This window comes from Protopterus annectens, chromosome 1.part1 (assembly GCF_019279795.1).
Source record: "Protopterus annectens isolate FY-2018-M chromosome 1.part1, PAN1.0, whole genome shotgun sequence".
In the NCBI taxonomy this organism is placed as follows: Eukaryota; Metazoa; Chordata; order Ceratodontiformes; family Protopteridae; genus Protopterus; species Protopterus annectens.
The window spans coordinates 567,135,541-567,152,957 of record NC_056726.1 but is presented as its reverse complement, the minus strand read 5'-3'; positions in this window follow the sequence as shown (position 1 = coordinate 567,152,957).

Below are 17,417 nucleotides of genomic sequence, written 5' to 3'. Positions count from 1 at the left end.
TATGTTTCTTGAATTGTTCCTTCCCAAGCTTTTTCTAAAAATAGGAAATTGTTCATTGAACATGCACTTAGTAAAAGCAAAATGAAAATCTATGTAAAAGTAAATTTATGAGTCATTCAGTCAATCAGTTTGCCAGTAAAGGTATCTTCAGCAATCGTTACTTTATTTTTTATTTTTTTTTTTATCTTCCCCTTTCAATAGCTGAAGTGGCATTTTTTTTTCCTGCATTATTAGTAACTAAGTGTTCTGCTCTGTGAGGTAAAGAAGAGCCCACAAAGTGACAACGTTTGAAACTATACATTACTCATTTTTGTCCAGTATACCTTAGTATGATTATCAAAGAAGTACCAACACAAAAAATGACAGTACATTTCCTGTCAGTGTTTAACTGTCTTTATAACTATCTCTGTGCATGCCCTTTAGATTGTGGATAAGTTGGACAACTTGTAATACACTTGAGTTCCCATTCCTGTGAAAATTTTGAACTACTGATCTGCAAACTGTTGCTCATTCTTGGTCATAAGGATTTCTGACATGGCGCAGCATGAAAAATTGCTTTAGGGAGCAAAATGACTGAGTTGGATATATGGTATATATTATACAATATCAGCATACTCAGATAACATAGATTTAATAATGACATAGATTTAATAATTACATTCCTCAAACTGAAATAAGGTAGCAGATAATTTGCTCCATGGCCTGCATGGTATTTCATATGGAAGAAGTGTCCTCTTTTATGTTACTTTTTATTAAACATAATTGAAATCTTGCAGTTTCATAACATCATGTTCATAAGTTCATACTTGGCTATCATTAGGATTATTGTGACTGCAGTTTACATACTACTCCTATCTATAAAGTACTGAGGAATTTGACTATCCATTCAATTGTGTAAATTATATTTAAAGTGAGCAAAAGGTTTGCTTTGCTTGATATAGCCTAGGAGCTTTTACCAGTGGTAGGGAATCCTTTGAGAGAGTTAGCTGTCTTGCCAGCAAATTCTGTTTATATTGTGTAGGTTTTTGCTCCCTAGAGGGGTATTTGTTCTGCTAACAGTTTTACAAACAGGTAGAAAGTCAAGCTGATTAAGGACATTTGACAGACTGTAGGTCAGGCAGAGATCACTGCAGAGACGTCAGTAAGAGACATAAAACATTGGTAGAGAATTTAGATGTTCCATGTAGTCAGGCACCTCATACCTGGGATTTATTTGGTGAGTAAAGGTTGTGCTTTTCCTAGTTGAACCACTTGTTTAGACAGGTATGTGCCAAAGGGAACACATATTCAATTATGATTCTAATCAGGGTGGAGTAAATGGAAACTATAACTTCCTTGTTTCTGCAGGATATTTTTAGTAAGTAGTTGAGAAAGATAAAATTATTTTCTAACTACTGCAAATACTGTAAGAGAGTTCATTGTCTGTGAATGTGACCAGGTTTCTAAAGACAGTATCAATTTTCAGGGGGGTATCATTTATGTGACATTTGCAGGGGTCTTCCTGCTTCCCAAAGAGTTTCATGCTACATTTGTAACCATGAGTTTTAGTCCATAATCCAGACAAAATTAATTAATATGGGTTAGTCTGCCTTGAAAAGACACTGGTGTCATTATGATGTTAATGACAGCTTAAAATTTGCACTTATCAGTAAACCTGGTCATCCAGACACCCTCAATATCAGCCTTGGTGTCAGCTGAGTATAAGCTGCACAGTTAAGGTCCCTAAACAATGCCCTGGAGGACACAACTAATGACAGGTCCTTTTAAGGAAAGTGTGCAACCTAACTTAATAGAATGAATTATGTTTATTAAACAGTTCACTGCATGGTGATATAAACATGGGCCAACTTTCAGTTGAATCCGTTCCTTCAATGATTTTAGAATGTGGTATAATGTAAAAGGCCTTTTCCAACACTGATTTGCCTTTGTCATCCCCTTCAGTGGCCCCTCTTAAAGAAGTCAGACAGGTTAAGTAAGCAGGATATGCCCTTCACAATCCAGATTCTTACAAGTGAGGCATTATAAGCTGCCAATTCCCTCATTTATCAGTTCTGTTATAGCATGTTCCATTACCTTACATATAAGGTTTGTGAAGCTAATTGGTCTATAGCTCACAGGGTCATTTGTTGGGCCACCATTGTTGAGGGGGACTGTTACAGTTTTTCTCCAGCCTTCAGGAACATATCTAGTGGTAGAATGAGGAAAGTGGTCGAGTGAGGTAAAACAGGTCTACAAGGGAATCAGCAAGACAGTGTTCCATGCTAAAAAGAAAATAACCTGGTCTATTGTTTGGATCCAGGGAGCTAGCTTCCATTGGTCTAAAGAGGGCATGTAATATTTATTCTTTTGTGATATTGGGTTGCTGATTTGGTGATGTAGATGGAAAATAATCGAAGGAAAAAAGGGGAGCAAGTAGATTCATAATATCCTCTGCATTAAGTATGTTGTGCTGTCAAATACCAGCTCAGTGAAATGCTAAATATTATTCCTGAGATGGCTGATATAAATGAAAGAAGGTTTTGTGCTTATCTTTGGAGGAGGTAGCAATATTCAGTGCATATATGGCATTCCTAGTTTTGGTCTTCTGCCTTATTTCCTAGTTTATCTTTTGAGTTTGTCTTTAGTATCATTTGCTTATACTGATGTCCTATCAAAGGGATATGTTTCTGAACCTGACATTGTACTTGTGACAGATAGGGACATGGGTATCAATGCAGCAGCTTTATTTGTTTTCAAAATCAGTGGTGAATGGGGGTGTTTTAGCTATGAGGTCCTCAAGAGATGGGGATCTTTTGAATTTCATAACTATCAGCAGGTAGCACTCAAAAGTTTGCCTTGAGAAGTTTCTGAAGACAGTGGGATTCTATGGCACAAGAGAAGAAAGGAATTAAAGTATTACAGAAAACCAGCTTTAATACACTTAAATTCCATCAAGCTTTCACAAAGCAGTGCTTCATCATGTTAAAAAATACAAAGGACCAAATGGCATACTTTGTAAGTAAATAGACAAGTCACATGATAAAATAATACAATATGACTGGATGGAATACAGGCTTAAGTGCTAATGTTTCTATTTAGAGCTGGAGGTCTGTCAGCATGTAGTATAGTAATCCATTTATATTCCATTATTCCATATTCTCAGTTCTTGTTATTAAATCACCACCCATCATACCTCTCAACCTGGAAACATTAAAAATCTGGACAAAGGCCCATGAAAAATAGGTACAAACCTGTATGCTGATTAACATAAAATTTGTATACATAAGTATGTAACACCACCACTCCAATGGAATTGTGGGATACCAACTTTGAAATGCAAACTGAAGAACAGAAAACAAAAATATGGCCCCAGCCCAGAGTTCCCCTACACCCATTCCAATGTCCCATTACCTGGCTATTTCACCCCATTTACCATAAACACTAATGTGCATACTGCTTTACTTCTACAACAATTATTTGGATTTTATTTTCAATTTTATAGCACAATGCACAAACACTAATAGACATCTGCTAAACAAAGCAATACTGTCTCACAATGAAAATGGACTTATCATTAAAACTTCTCTGCCCTTGAAACTCACATTCATTGAAACAGAATTGAAACCCACACCACATCCAAAGAAAATGCATCTGGCCAGTGGTGGATAAAGATTACTTTTGTGCTCTTTTCAAATCATAGGCCCCTTTACATGAAACAAGAAACATACATGTGTTCATTGATACACCTTCCTGACTTTAGTAAATTATATTCCTTGTATAATACAACAAACTTGTTAGACTTAGAATGCATTTTAAATGTATTGTTTGAACATTTTTTCAGTAAGCAATGAAACAAAATGCATGAACCAATAATGACAAAACTGCCCAATTCAGAATATTTATATCATAAAAGTCTACTTCCACACATGATTTTTCTCATTTCTGTTGTATCTGTAGCTACACCCTTGACTTGTTACACCCACCCCTTTAAAAGTACAACAAAACAGTACAGTTTCAACAATGCATCTACATACTGTGGGAGTAGAACCCACAGCCGTCTGCATCAAAAGCAAGCATTTAACCTGTTATGCTATTAACAATGCAAGCAGACTCAGCAAAAGCAACACTAAAGTCCAGGGGCATCTCGTGCTATAGGACTGCAGCCCCCCACCTCTAAAAAAAAAAATAAATTGTGAGTCCCCCCCCACTGTAGAAAAGTTAATAGAATAAAAAAAATTCATGAGTCCTGGAACTCCACGCATGCGTGCTTAGTTCCTGACTGCTGTGTTAGGCAGTCCAGAACTCAACGCATGCATGCATGCTTAGTTCCTGAACTCCAGACTACACTGTTAGGCAGTCCTGATAGGAAAGGAAGGGAACTCTGCCCTGCCAGCCCAGAAGTCTGTGCAGTGACGACCGCATGAACACTGGAATGCATTGCCTGCAAGGGCCAGCCTACTCACATCTCCTGGAGAAACCAGAACAGCCTGCATGGGCTGCTATGGAGGACAGACAGGTGACTGGGCTGCTGCAGAAAATGGATTCAGGCCACCATGGAGGATCAGATTTGCTGCAGAGGATAAGGTCTTAGCTCTGCTGGAGGTAGGGTGTTTGTGTGTAATGCCCAGTTGCTACATGGTGGTGGGGAATGAATAAGGCTTGAACCCGGCACCTTAGACCCAATGGCAAGAGCCTGAATTCCCTACCCACCACCATTTGTAAAACATTTGCAGATTTTTGCCTCATATTTGCTCTGTTCTATTCCTCATAAAATCTGTAGCTTTTGTATTTATTTTTGTTTCTTAACATAGCCAGTAATGCAGTGGTGCAGTGGTAGCATTGTTGCCTGACAGCTACAGGTTGTCTGGTTTGATTCTTGGCTGGGGTGCCTTCTATGTGGAGTCTCCATGTCCTCCCTGTGTTTTTGTAGGTTTGCTCTGGTGTCCCCGATGGATATTTATCCCTATTTTTTGGATTGTATTCCCCCATTATTGGCTCCATCCAGGTTTTTTGTGTCAAGGTTGAGAGCTATGGTGATAACTGAACTCACTGAATATGTTTGGGGGCTGTATTCCCCCATTATTGGCTTTGTTCAGGTGTTTTGTGCTAAGATGTTGACAGCTATGGTGAGAACTGAATTCACTAAATGTAGCCATTTAAGTTTCAGTCTTCCATTCGTTCATAAAACAGATGATTTGGCATAATGGTATGTTGCTCTGACTGTTTTGCACAGGGTCCTGGGTTCAATACTTGGCAGTAAAATGTATGATGGTAACACAGCATTTTATTCTAACAACTTTCCAACATTATACAAGCAATGTTTAAAATGTGTCCTTGTTTTTTGGTCCCCCCCCCAAAAAATTTTGGATTATTCCAGATTTGTGCTGCAAGATGCAGCTGAGTGTCAAGTAGATTTTACACGAAGCTGAGAGCTGCAGGGGAACAAATGTTTAGTGCTGTTTATGTTGAGTTTGCATGCATTGTTAATAGCACAATAGGTAGTGTACTTGCTTTTGATGCAGAAGGCTGTGGGTTCTACTCCCACAGTAGGTAGATGCATTGCTGATAATGTGCTGTATTGCAAAGGGGTGAATGCTACAGTCCTTTTTGGTGAAGATACCTAGTAACTATGAACCTGTTATCAGTTTGCCACCCATTCCCTATTGCAATATTACTAGCTTATCATTTTTTTAATACAAATTAGGCAATTTATTCCTCAAGGGCAACATGCACTTTATTTGTAGATGAAACAATGAAATATAAAGCTGTTTGCTAGCAGCAGCCTCTTCATTAGTTACATATTTCTTTATTGTGAAATTATTTAGATTACTTTTACTTCTTCAGAGATTGTGCATATTTACTGATACTGGTGGACTGTAGAAGTTTGAGTAGACTTTTATGATAGAAATGTTCTGAATTGGGCAGTTTTGTCATTATTGGTGCATGCATTTTGTTTCATTGTTTACTGGAAAAATGTTCAAAACAAATTTAAAACGCCCTCTAACAACTGTACTATATTGTACAAGGAATATAATTTAATACATTCAGGAAGGTGTATCAAAGACCATGTGTATGTTTCATGTGCAGGGGGCCTATGATTTGAAAACAGCCCAAAGTTAATCTTTATCTGCCACTGGCAAAATGTATTTTCTTTCAATGTGGTTTTCAATGCTGTTTCAATGAATGTTTCTAAGGCAGAGAAGTTTTAATGCTAAGTCTGTTTTCATTGTGAGATTGCATTGCTTTGTTTAGCAGATGTCTTAGTGTTTGTGCTGTAAAATGCAAAATAATACTTTCAAATGAAGTCCAAACCATTGTAGAAGTAAAGCAGTATGCACATTAGTGTTTATGTTAAATGGGGTGAAATAGCCAAGTAATGGTTCATTGGAATGGCTGCAGGGGGAGGCTCCATCCAACCATGATCTTGTGAGGGAGAAGGGTGGCAAACTCAAAGACAACCCCGGCTGAACTATACCTCTCAACTGTCCAGATTTTCACAGAATGAATAGATTTTTGCTTCTTATTTTTGGTTTGTTCCTCATAAAATGTGTGGTTTTCTGGCAAATAATGTAGGAATTAAGTCACTAAATAATGACAGACACTGAGTTTCAGACTTCATAACCTTCAGAAAAATGCATGCTAAAGCAAGACCTGTTATTCTATTAATTGTCTCAGTTTATACAACAATTTATAGTACTGTTTGTATGTTCCCCCAGTATATTTGGCCTTGTCCAGATTTCCTGCATTAACAGGTTGACAGGTACATGCAAATAAATTGCTTTATAGAATTAGGCATATCTGAACTTCTCAACTGTCCCTGATTTTGGGTCAAATGTTGCTCTCCCCCTAATAATCCTGCTGCACAATGGCAATTTTGGAAGAAAATGTGGAGGGCTTACAATTAAGAAATAATTGTAATAATCAGAGTTATAGATTACTTTTATTTCAGAAATGCATGTAGATTCTTTTACTTTGTCAACTGCTCAAGTTAGCAGCACTAATATTAAAAAAGTGTTCCTTCTATGACAGGTTCCTAGCTGTATTGTGTGGCTATTTTATATTTTTGTTTCACGTTTTTGGTCCATTTTTCATAAAATTGTGTTTTTTTTGGCAAATTAGTGGTAAATCATTAAAGACTGAAGTTAGAAAATAATGACAGATATTTGAGTTTCAGATTCCGTACCTTTCAGAAAATTCATACTAATGCAAGACTTAATATTCTATTATCTTTCTAAGTTTATAAGAGCAATATTTAAAAATTATCCTTATTTTTGGGCTTTGTCCCACTTCTATGTATGGATCTGTCCATATTTCTTGTTCTGAGGTTGAGAGGTATGACAAATGTGTCAGGGCCATCACAGTCAGCCAGAGACATTTCAAATTGTGACATACTTGTTACACCTCACTCCCCTATGTAGTGACTCTGGGTGTGTCCAAGCAAGGCAAGGAGCAGTTATGCAGTGTAAATGTGCAGAGTATCCCCCCATCCAAGGTAAACACAAGTGCTACTTTTATTCTGTCCTTGATATTGCAGAATGTTCTGGTTTCTGTCATATTTTTATACTGTTGATTTATGCTTATTATTACTCAGAAAGTGCCTGTTGCTCTGTGTTTAAGTAGCAATGCTTTAATGATCATCAGGTAAGCTTAGCTTGTCTGACATTGTAAGATGCAAGTAAGCTTTAATAAGCATACTGTTAAAAAACTGCCAACATTGAAAGCTTTTCTGTTGTTGCATGCAGAGAATACTTACCTAACTAGATAATGTATAAGCCTTGGATATTCAAATGCATATGACAGTATTTGTAGTAAAGGACAGGAATACATTATTTTAAGAAGCTCATTACATTTGTTGGAGACTTGCAGTCATCTTTGCAGGCTTTACCTGTAAACCAAATAGAATGCCAATCTATCATGTGTGGTCCATTACCTGTATAGTAATCCTTTAAGCAATGTATCTTGAGCTTGTTTCTTGTTTGCTTTTCATTTTTTACTTTGATCATGTTTTCCCCATGTAACAAGTGGATAGTTGTCAGGCAGCAGGTCTTTTTTGGATAAGAAACATTTTTACAAGTGGGGGTATCACAGAGATTGCTACTTTCAGCATGTTACTTGGTACTTTAATAAAGCTGAATATAAATTATAATTAGAACTGCAATGCAAGGAGAAGTGGTTTGAGTTGAGTGCTGCTTGTTTTTCTTATACTTGATTTTGACTGGCATTCCAGTAATGTATTTAAAAAGTAATTTATTTTTTCATGCCTCACAACCTTTTTGTTTCCATCTAGATATTAAGTAAGCTGTCATGCAGCCAATGCATTGAAATATTTTTTTCTTCTACACTTCATTTTGTCTTGACTGGACTCTCACAATGACGATTTGGTAGCCAGGGCAGCGTATTTAATTAAAGTTACAGTTTTTGTGGTTTTGAGCATGGCCCCTCCCCTTTCTAGTTGGCCACACCCCATCCCATTGACCCCACCCATTCAGCTGTCTCCTGCAGCCCCCCTTTGATTTGAAGTCACCAGCCACCCCTGCTAAACTCCTCTTCCCCTGAAGCTCTCAGCTTCTTGTAAAATCCACTTGACACTCAACTATATCTCTTAACTTTGCAGCACAAGAAATCTAGAAAAAGCCAAAATTTATTGGGGCGGACAAAAGCCCAAAAACTAAGGACACATTTTAAACATTGCTTGTATAGTTTTGGAAAGTTGCTAGAATAAAATGCTGTGTTACCACCATGCATTTCATTGCCAAGTCTTGAGCCAAGGACCCTATGCACTATAGTCAGAGCAACATACCACTATGCCAAACCAGCAGTTTCTTGAAAGATAGGAAGACTGAAACTTAAATGGCTATCATTTAGTGAATTAAATCCTCACTTCTCAGCATAGCGCTCAACCTCTTGGCACAAAACACCTGGACAAAGCCAATAATGAGGGAATACAGCCCCCAAATATATTCAGTAAATTCAGTTCTCAACGTAGGTCTCAACCTCTGAGTACAAAAAACCTGGACAAAGCCAATAATGGGGGAATGCAGACCCAAAAACAGGGACAAATTTCAAATACAGATCTTATAAACTTAGAAAAATTGCTAGAATAAAGGGTTTTGTGTTACCGTGTATTTTCTGAAGAATATGAAGTTGGAAATTCAAATGCCTGTCATTATTTAGTGAATTCAATCCTTCACTGATTTGCCACAAAAATCCAGAAAACCACAGATTTTATGAGAAACAGAACAAAAATATGAAGCAAAAATCTGGAAAGTTGTGGTGGGTAAGGAATTTAGACTCTTGTTAGGTACAGGGTTTTACACACACACACACACACACACACACACACACACACACACACACACACACACACACACACACACACACACCTTCCTGGCATTACAGAATAAAATGGCAGCAGCATTACAGAAATATGCATCAGCAGTCCTGCTTGCTCCTTCCATTCTAAACACACACTAGAATATCTCGGTGGCATTACAGAATAAAACGGCAGCATTACAAAAATATGCACCAGCAGTCCTGCATAAATAATGCCTGGGCAGTAGCATTACAGAATAAATACCTCGGCATCTACCTTCCATTCTAATGACACACACCAGAATACTACATAATAAAATGGCAGCATTACAGAAATATGCACCAGCTAAATTCCTCGGCAGCAGCATTACAGAATAAAATATAAACCATCACTTGCACCTTCCTGGCATTGCAGAATAGAATGGCAGCAGCATTACAGAAATATGCACCAGCAGTCCTGCTTGCTCCATCCATTCTAAGCACACACACATACCCACACACACACACCCACACACACACACACACACACACACACACACACACACACACACACACACACACACACACACATACACACACAAGTATTACAGAATAAATACCTCTGCACCCTCCTTCCATTCTAAGCACACACACCAGAATACTGCATAATAAAACAGCAGCATTACAGAAATATGCACTAGCTAAATACCGCGGCAGCAGCATTACAGAATAAATATAAACCAGCACCTTCCTTCTATTCTTGAAGTAAGTTCAACCATTAAGCTACTACTGTTCCATAATGCGGTTCCCAGAAATACATGCACGTTATGTTGCTGAGCTCAATTCCGACAGGCTAGCAGGCCGTTTCATGGAGCTGGCATCATCGCACACGAGATGATGTCAGCTCAAAAAAGTGAAAAAAAAAAGTTAAATAAAAGAGCCGGGAAATTCGGAAATTATGGTTGGGAGGTATGCCACCCATTACATGTTCATGGATAACATATAAGACTGCCATGCCATCTTAAAATTATGTGATTCATCAGTCTCTTTAATATGTTTGTATAAGGCATTGGCTTTAATATAGCTTCTAATTTCTGAAAGATGATCCCCTATGCATTTTCTTCTTTTTCCATATTTGACTTTCTGACATAATAGGAACTACAAGACATACTATAGGCTATATAATATTTTTGAATTACAATCTACAACAACATCAAGTAAAATTCCTTATGTGTATCAGGGTATATAAAAGTCCTTTTGTTTACATACTTACAAAAATGACACTAGGTGCAGGGAGCAATTCTTTTTCTCTGACTTTGGCATTGTTTTCTTCTGTTCTCTATATCATTATTTTTGCTTTAAATTCTGCATTTACTTATATCCAAAAATAGGTTGCTCAGGTATAATGTCTTTAAGAGTATTTGCGTGTTTTAAAATGCACCTATGGTGTTCAATTTAAGGGCACCTTTGGCTGTGATCCTATAGATAATATTATGACTCAGTGATGACATAGGATAACTACACCAGTAGGGTTCAACATTTGTTATCCTGAAAGAATATGATCAACAAATCATGCTGCTCAGCAGGTATGGCCTGCATCTGTCCCCTCTAGGGTTTTGATAATTGGCAAAGACATTGGCCACTGCCATAGTGTCTTTTTTAGGTAATGCCAACCAGTTAACCTACCAGAATAATAAAGTAAGCAAAGGAAATATAAAGGTGCTAATGATCAATACTAGGAGCTCAAACAAGAAACTCTACTTCCTATAAGCCCTCCTAACCCTGGAGGATGTATATATCTGTGTAGTAACTGAGACATGGTTTACTGTGACAGAGAGAACTCAGACTGTGTAGGACTATAATGCCTTCCACAGATTTAGACCAGCTACTATGCAGGAGAGGGAAAAAAGATGGAGGTGTCTGAATCTTCTTCTAGAAGAGAGTCACATCAAGGCTATTAAAGCAGCATGATGCACTAGAGCTTCTTTATGTCTAAACAACAATCAGAAAGGTCCCATACCATACATGAGCTAACTACAGGGCTCCCTCTATGACCCAAGAAATCCACAACATCTGTCTACAGGAACTGGAATCACTCAGTATTAAACCCAATACCATTTTCATCTAAGTGATCCTAACTATCCAGCTATGGACTAGGAAAGCTACACCAACAGTACATCACCAACATTTTACTTGTTGCTGCACGTGAAAAATACTAACATAGACTAGGTTCAGGGTTTGCTGAATCTAGTATTGTTTGTGAGCTGTGGAGCTTGTAAAACAGTTAATCTTTTGTCTGGAGAGGCCTAGCTATGGGAGGGGGTTATTTGATCAACTCAAGCTAGAGCTACTGCTGCAGGGCTCTGTTTAGGATGTTTTGATTGGATAATTTGAACTTTGGCTGGTTTCTGTTTCTCTGCTTTAAATAACCAGTGTTTGAACCGGTCTGTGCTTGTTTGCTCAAAGTTGCAGTGAGTTAGGCCTTCTTCCCTTGCGCTGCTGTTTTCCAAAATCCTACTGTGAGACTACAAAAGATAAGGGCTTATTTTCAACTGTTTTCTGCACTTCTGATTAACTAAAACAATATTTGCTGCATATCTGTTTAAACTCTGCAACTGTATTTTAGGCTTAGAGAACTGAATCCTTAATTTTGTTCTGATCTCTGTATCCTTTTTGTTTTTCTCACCCACCTGCTCAACTGTTGTTGTGGTCTTAAAGCTTGGTAGCCTTTGATTTGCACACCTCTACTATAAATTTGATAATAGACACTTCTTCCAGTCACATTGCATCATCTCATTCTACTGGGTACAGTGAGATCATTTGTGAAGGCCCACCCCCTTAGCTTCTTAACCTTGAATTATCTTCTGTTTTCTCATTTTCTACTTGAAAAATGCACTTTATTCAGCTGCCCCGACTGTATTTCTGCCTCTTCCTACTTTATTTAGCTGCTTTTGCTGCTTGTACTTAAAAGTGTTCAACTGAATTATTCTGCCGCATTCTTTACTGCTTGTCAGTAGTCTGGTTAAATTGAGGACATTATTCTACTGAATTGCTCCTTTATTAAACTGTATTTTTGCTGTTGTGATTGTGTTTTATGCACTTTGGATTTCTAGTGCTCCTGCATTTTGTATAGCTCTTCAATGGGATTCTGAAAGATATGAGGCATTCCTTGCTCCCAGTGCCTGTAGGTGCCTGATTTTGTCTTATATATCACTTTTAATTGTACTTACATTCTACTGTCTGCTTGAATTTTCTGAACTGTTTTTTTTGTCACATTTTACTGTATGCTGTACTAGTTCAGCTGTGGCATAGACAGATTTGCTGTTTCTGGGTCTGTTTTGCAACATCTAAGCATTAAATTCAAGCCATCTTTGTTGGAGAAGGCCCTTCTGTACCCTTGTGGGAAGAGAGTGCTGTCTTGGTCCCATCTGATTGAGGTTGACTGGACTAGAGCACAGAGAGAGCATCCTTATTGGCTAGTTTGAGTTAAAAGGTTTATTGTTTTATTTAAGCCCTGCATTGGCTCTTGTTTGCATGTAGCTCACTATCGTGCACTGCTGCATAGCAGTGATTACCATTGGTGATTATAGACGCAAACATTTTGCTTGTTATATTTTCCCTTAGTACTTTGCTTGTGGTCCTCCAGAGGATTTTCACAGCCCTGTTCTACTGTCAGGTGGAACCACTATGCCTAGCCTCAGAGGTACCAACACACCTCGGATTATGTAGGCCAGGCGGGTATGACCCTAACCCTGAGCAGCATCCTACCATCACCCAGAATGATACCACAGTGCAAGCAGAAAATTATTTATTTCAACAATTGGCTAAGTTTCTGGTGTCATTCTAAGGAGATCCATTATCTGTCTGCCTGGGATGACATGCTTAACAGACCTCAATGCTTTGCCAGAGATGGCCTTCATCTGTCACCACTGGGCTTCTAGATACTGGCCAAGGCTCTTGCCACCCCTATAGTGCCTTTTTTTAGGCGGTGTTCCAAAGATTAAATTACCACTGTAACAGCTACAAACAAATGCAATCTGAGGGTCATGATGCTCAATGCTAGAAGTCTAAATCTCAAAATGCACTCACTCGAAGCACTCCTTAAAATGGAGAACATCAACATTTGTGCCGTAACAGAGACCTGGTTCAAGGCAGCAAAAAGCACCCCTGCACTACCAGTTTATAACTCATTCCACACCTTTCAGACCCACAATTTGGACCGAAGCTCCAAAGGCGGTGGTGTTCCCGTATCCAAAAAGGATGCGCACACTTCCAGATTAGTAACCAAACATAACGCATCTGAGATACTTCCAAAGATACTTCAGGAGAAGCTAACATTGGGTAAGACAGCAATTCAGGTAGTAGCTTGCTATAGGTCCCCAACCATGTCCTAAGACTCACACTCCACGTTCCTAAGCACCTTGGATAATATTAGAGTCCAACCTAACACTCTCATACTGGGTGACTTCAACTACCCCTCCATTAACTGAGAAAACTACTCATGTGCCAACACACTTGCCCCACGTTTCCTGGAATTCATTAATTCCAATGCCCTGGACCAGCTCGTTCTTACCTCCACTAGAGGTAGCAACACCCTTGACCTGGTCATTACTAACATGACCGACCATTACGCTAGACCAGTAGTCAATTCCTCCCAGGGTAGATCCGACCACAAACTAATTACCTTGGAAATCCACATCCCTGCCCCTCCCCCCCTCCACAAAGGTAACCACCATGAAAAACTTCTCCAGCGCTAACTTTGAGCTCCTAAAAACAGAGTTGGCTAACTTCACGTCACCCATGCAAATGGAGATCAGTTGCATGACCACCAAATCATACACCAATGCACTGTACGAACATGTACACAAATGCAAGGATCTCACCATACCCAACAGAACCAAGACCTTCTCCTCCAAAAAAAGGAAGCCAATCTGGTGGTCCCCCGCCATAAACAAACTCAAACTACAGAACCCCAAACATGTCCCTAAACTCTCACTCCAACTTCCTAAGCACCCTGGAGTCTATCAAGGTCCAACCCATTACTCTCATACTGGGTGACTTCAACTACCCTTCCATCAACTGGGAAAACTTTTCAAGTAACAATGTACAGGCCCAACGCTTTCTGGAATTTATCATTTCCAATGTCCTGACCATCTCATTCTGACCCCCACTAGAGGATGCAACATCCTTGACCTGGTTATCACCAACATAGGAGATTGGTGCTACACACCTATAGACAATTCCTCCCTGGTTAAATCTGACCACAAAATGATCACCACAGAAATCTCCATCTTACCTACTCTCTCCGCTAAGGTGACCACCCTGAAAAACTTCTCTAAAGCCGAATTTGGACTCCTAAAAACACAAGTGGCTAACTTCTCGGCACCCATGCTAATGGAAAATAGCTGCATGACTGCCGAATCATACACCAATGCACTGTATGAGCATGTACACAAATGCATTGACCTTGCCATACCAAATAGAACTATGACACTCTCCTAAAAAAAAGGAAGCCAATCTTGTGGTCCCCAGCCATCAGTAAACTCTACAACAGAAGGAAGAAACTGTTGCAAAAAAATGAAGTCCCAAGACTGGAAAAACTCCCTTATCAGCCTCAACAAAAATTGAGATCCCTCATCAAATCCTCTAAAGCTAGCTATGAAAACAGAATTGCAGCAGATAGTAAAGACAACCACAAGGCCTTCTATAGTTATGTAAAGAATCTCAATGGCAATACCCAGATTTGCTCTGAGCTACTGCATAACGGTACCTCCTATATTGAGCCAACATATATTGTCAATATACTGACTGGCAGATTTAGTGCCAACTTTACATCTCTCTCACCCCCAAGGGACCAGTCACAATACCAGTAAATTGTCAGGCACCCAGTATTACAGCTACACAGGTTAAAACAGCACTATCCAAGGCAAAGAAAACAGTTCCTGTGGGAGCTGTCAATATCCCTGGCTGTGCTCTACATGAACCTCAGAGTGAACTGACACCTCACCTGTGTGCCCTGTTCAATCACAACCTCACCTCAGGCTTTGCCCTACCGAAAAGCACACTGCTACAGTCATCCCTCTCGACAAAGAAGGAGTGACTACACACCCTAGGAGCTATAGCCCCATTAGCCTGACAAGTCTGATATGGAAAGCTATGGAATGCATCATCATGGACCTAATAAACAAAGATATAGGGAATCTCCAAACTCTGGATCCCACACAGTTTGGTTTTGTAAAGGGTAGATCATGCCTGCTCAAACTGGTCAACTTCTTTGAGTCAGTCACTAGAGCTGTGGATGAAGGCAAGGTGCTTCATACAGCCTATCGTGATCTGCCCAAGGCCTTTAATACTATTCCCCATTCAGGAATCACAGAACAACTCAGTAAGCTAGGCATCAACCTCTCTATCACTATGTGGGTTACAAACTGGTTTACAGGTAGAACCCACAGTGTGAAAGTAGTTGACTCCAAGTCAGACTGCTGACCAGTCACGAGTGGAGTCCCACAGGATTCGGTCCTGGGTCCTCTCCTGTTTGATGTCTACTTCTCTGAAGTCCAGGCCAACATGAAGAGACTCTGGCTGACAAAGTTTGCAGACGATTGCAAGTTGGGAGCTATTATTAACTCCCCAAGTGATGTTGCCATCCTACAGAAAGGCCTCACTGAGACAAACGACTGGTGTCAGAACCATGGCCTTAAGCTCAATGCCAAAAAAATGTGTCATTATCCCCTTTGGGAAAAACCCGGTTCCCATGAATTACCACATTGATGGTAGTCCACTGAACACAGAAAGCATTATAAGAGATCTGGGAACACAGGTTGACAGCAACCTCTCTTTTGACCACCATTGCCAATGTGGTCAGAAAGTCCTTCTATGTGACATATCTCATTACTAAGGGTTTTACATCCAAGAAGAAAGAGTTCATTGTCTCCCTGTACTCCTCCCTCATTAGGCCAACCATTGAGTACAATGCTTCATTTGGCATGTACTTCACTAAACACATGCAACAACTGGAGACGCCACAAAAGTACCTCACAAAGAGGATCTTAGGCCTTAAAAATTTGTCTTATATGGACAGACTAAAAAAACTCCAACTATTCTCTGTCTCATATCGTCTACTTAGAGGCGATCTCTGCTTGACCTGCAAAGCCATGTCTGACCCAGCTCTGTTAGATATGCTACATCTAAAGAAATCACAATTCCTCCACACCACATGCTCCAGAGACCTCAACCTCATTACCACAATCAACAGAACATGCTGGAGGGACAGGTTCATAACCCAGGGACTGCCCATGCTATGGAATAGACTTACCATACATGCCAAGCAGACCACCTTACTGGCTTTCTGCAAGAGGAATCTTGGTGAGTGGATGGGAAACAGAAAATTCACCCCAGGGATCACTCCAGTGGCTTTACTTGACAGAGGCACTGGGAACTAAGGTCGGGTGGCATGATGCCAGGATAATCCTATGGGCTAGGTTTGTAAAGTCCCCAGAGCCATTAGCCTAGTACACACCTATGAACCTATGGACCTGTCACATGCTAGCCGATCCTAAGTACGACTTCTTTTCTTGACCATATACATTTACCTAATACTATGGACAGATAATTTCTCAGTTTCTCCAGCCAGCCTGGTCAACATGGGCATCCTGAGGCAGTATAGCAACTGCCTCATGTTCACTGACAACACTCTACTCCTAGTCCACACAAAGTCAACATATGAGAGATGCAACTATATTAACCATTTTGAATCCATGTTCTCTCGCACATCAGCCAGTACATATGACAACGAGCAGGTTGTCAGCATGCACACCTCACCTCCTATTCTAACCAAACCCACATCACACTTACCCACTTATGCGGAGGTCCTCATCAGAAATATACCTAAACACCAGAGACCTCCCAAACACAAGCATGCTACACATAATACTTCTTTAGAACACAATACACACAATAGCTCACACACCAGTGTCTCACCTGTTAAGCCCTTAAGCAGACCACAAAACCAAACATATTAGTCATAGGTGATTTCATCATGAGACACACAGATGTCCCTCTCACCAGGCTAGATAAGGAGAAGGTCACGGTCAGCTGTCTGTCAGGTACCAGGATCCACCATATCACACATGCACTCAAGTCTCTCA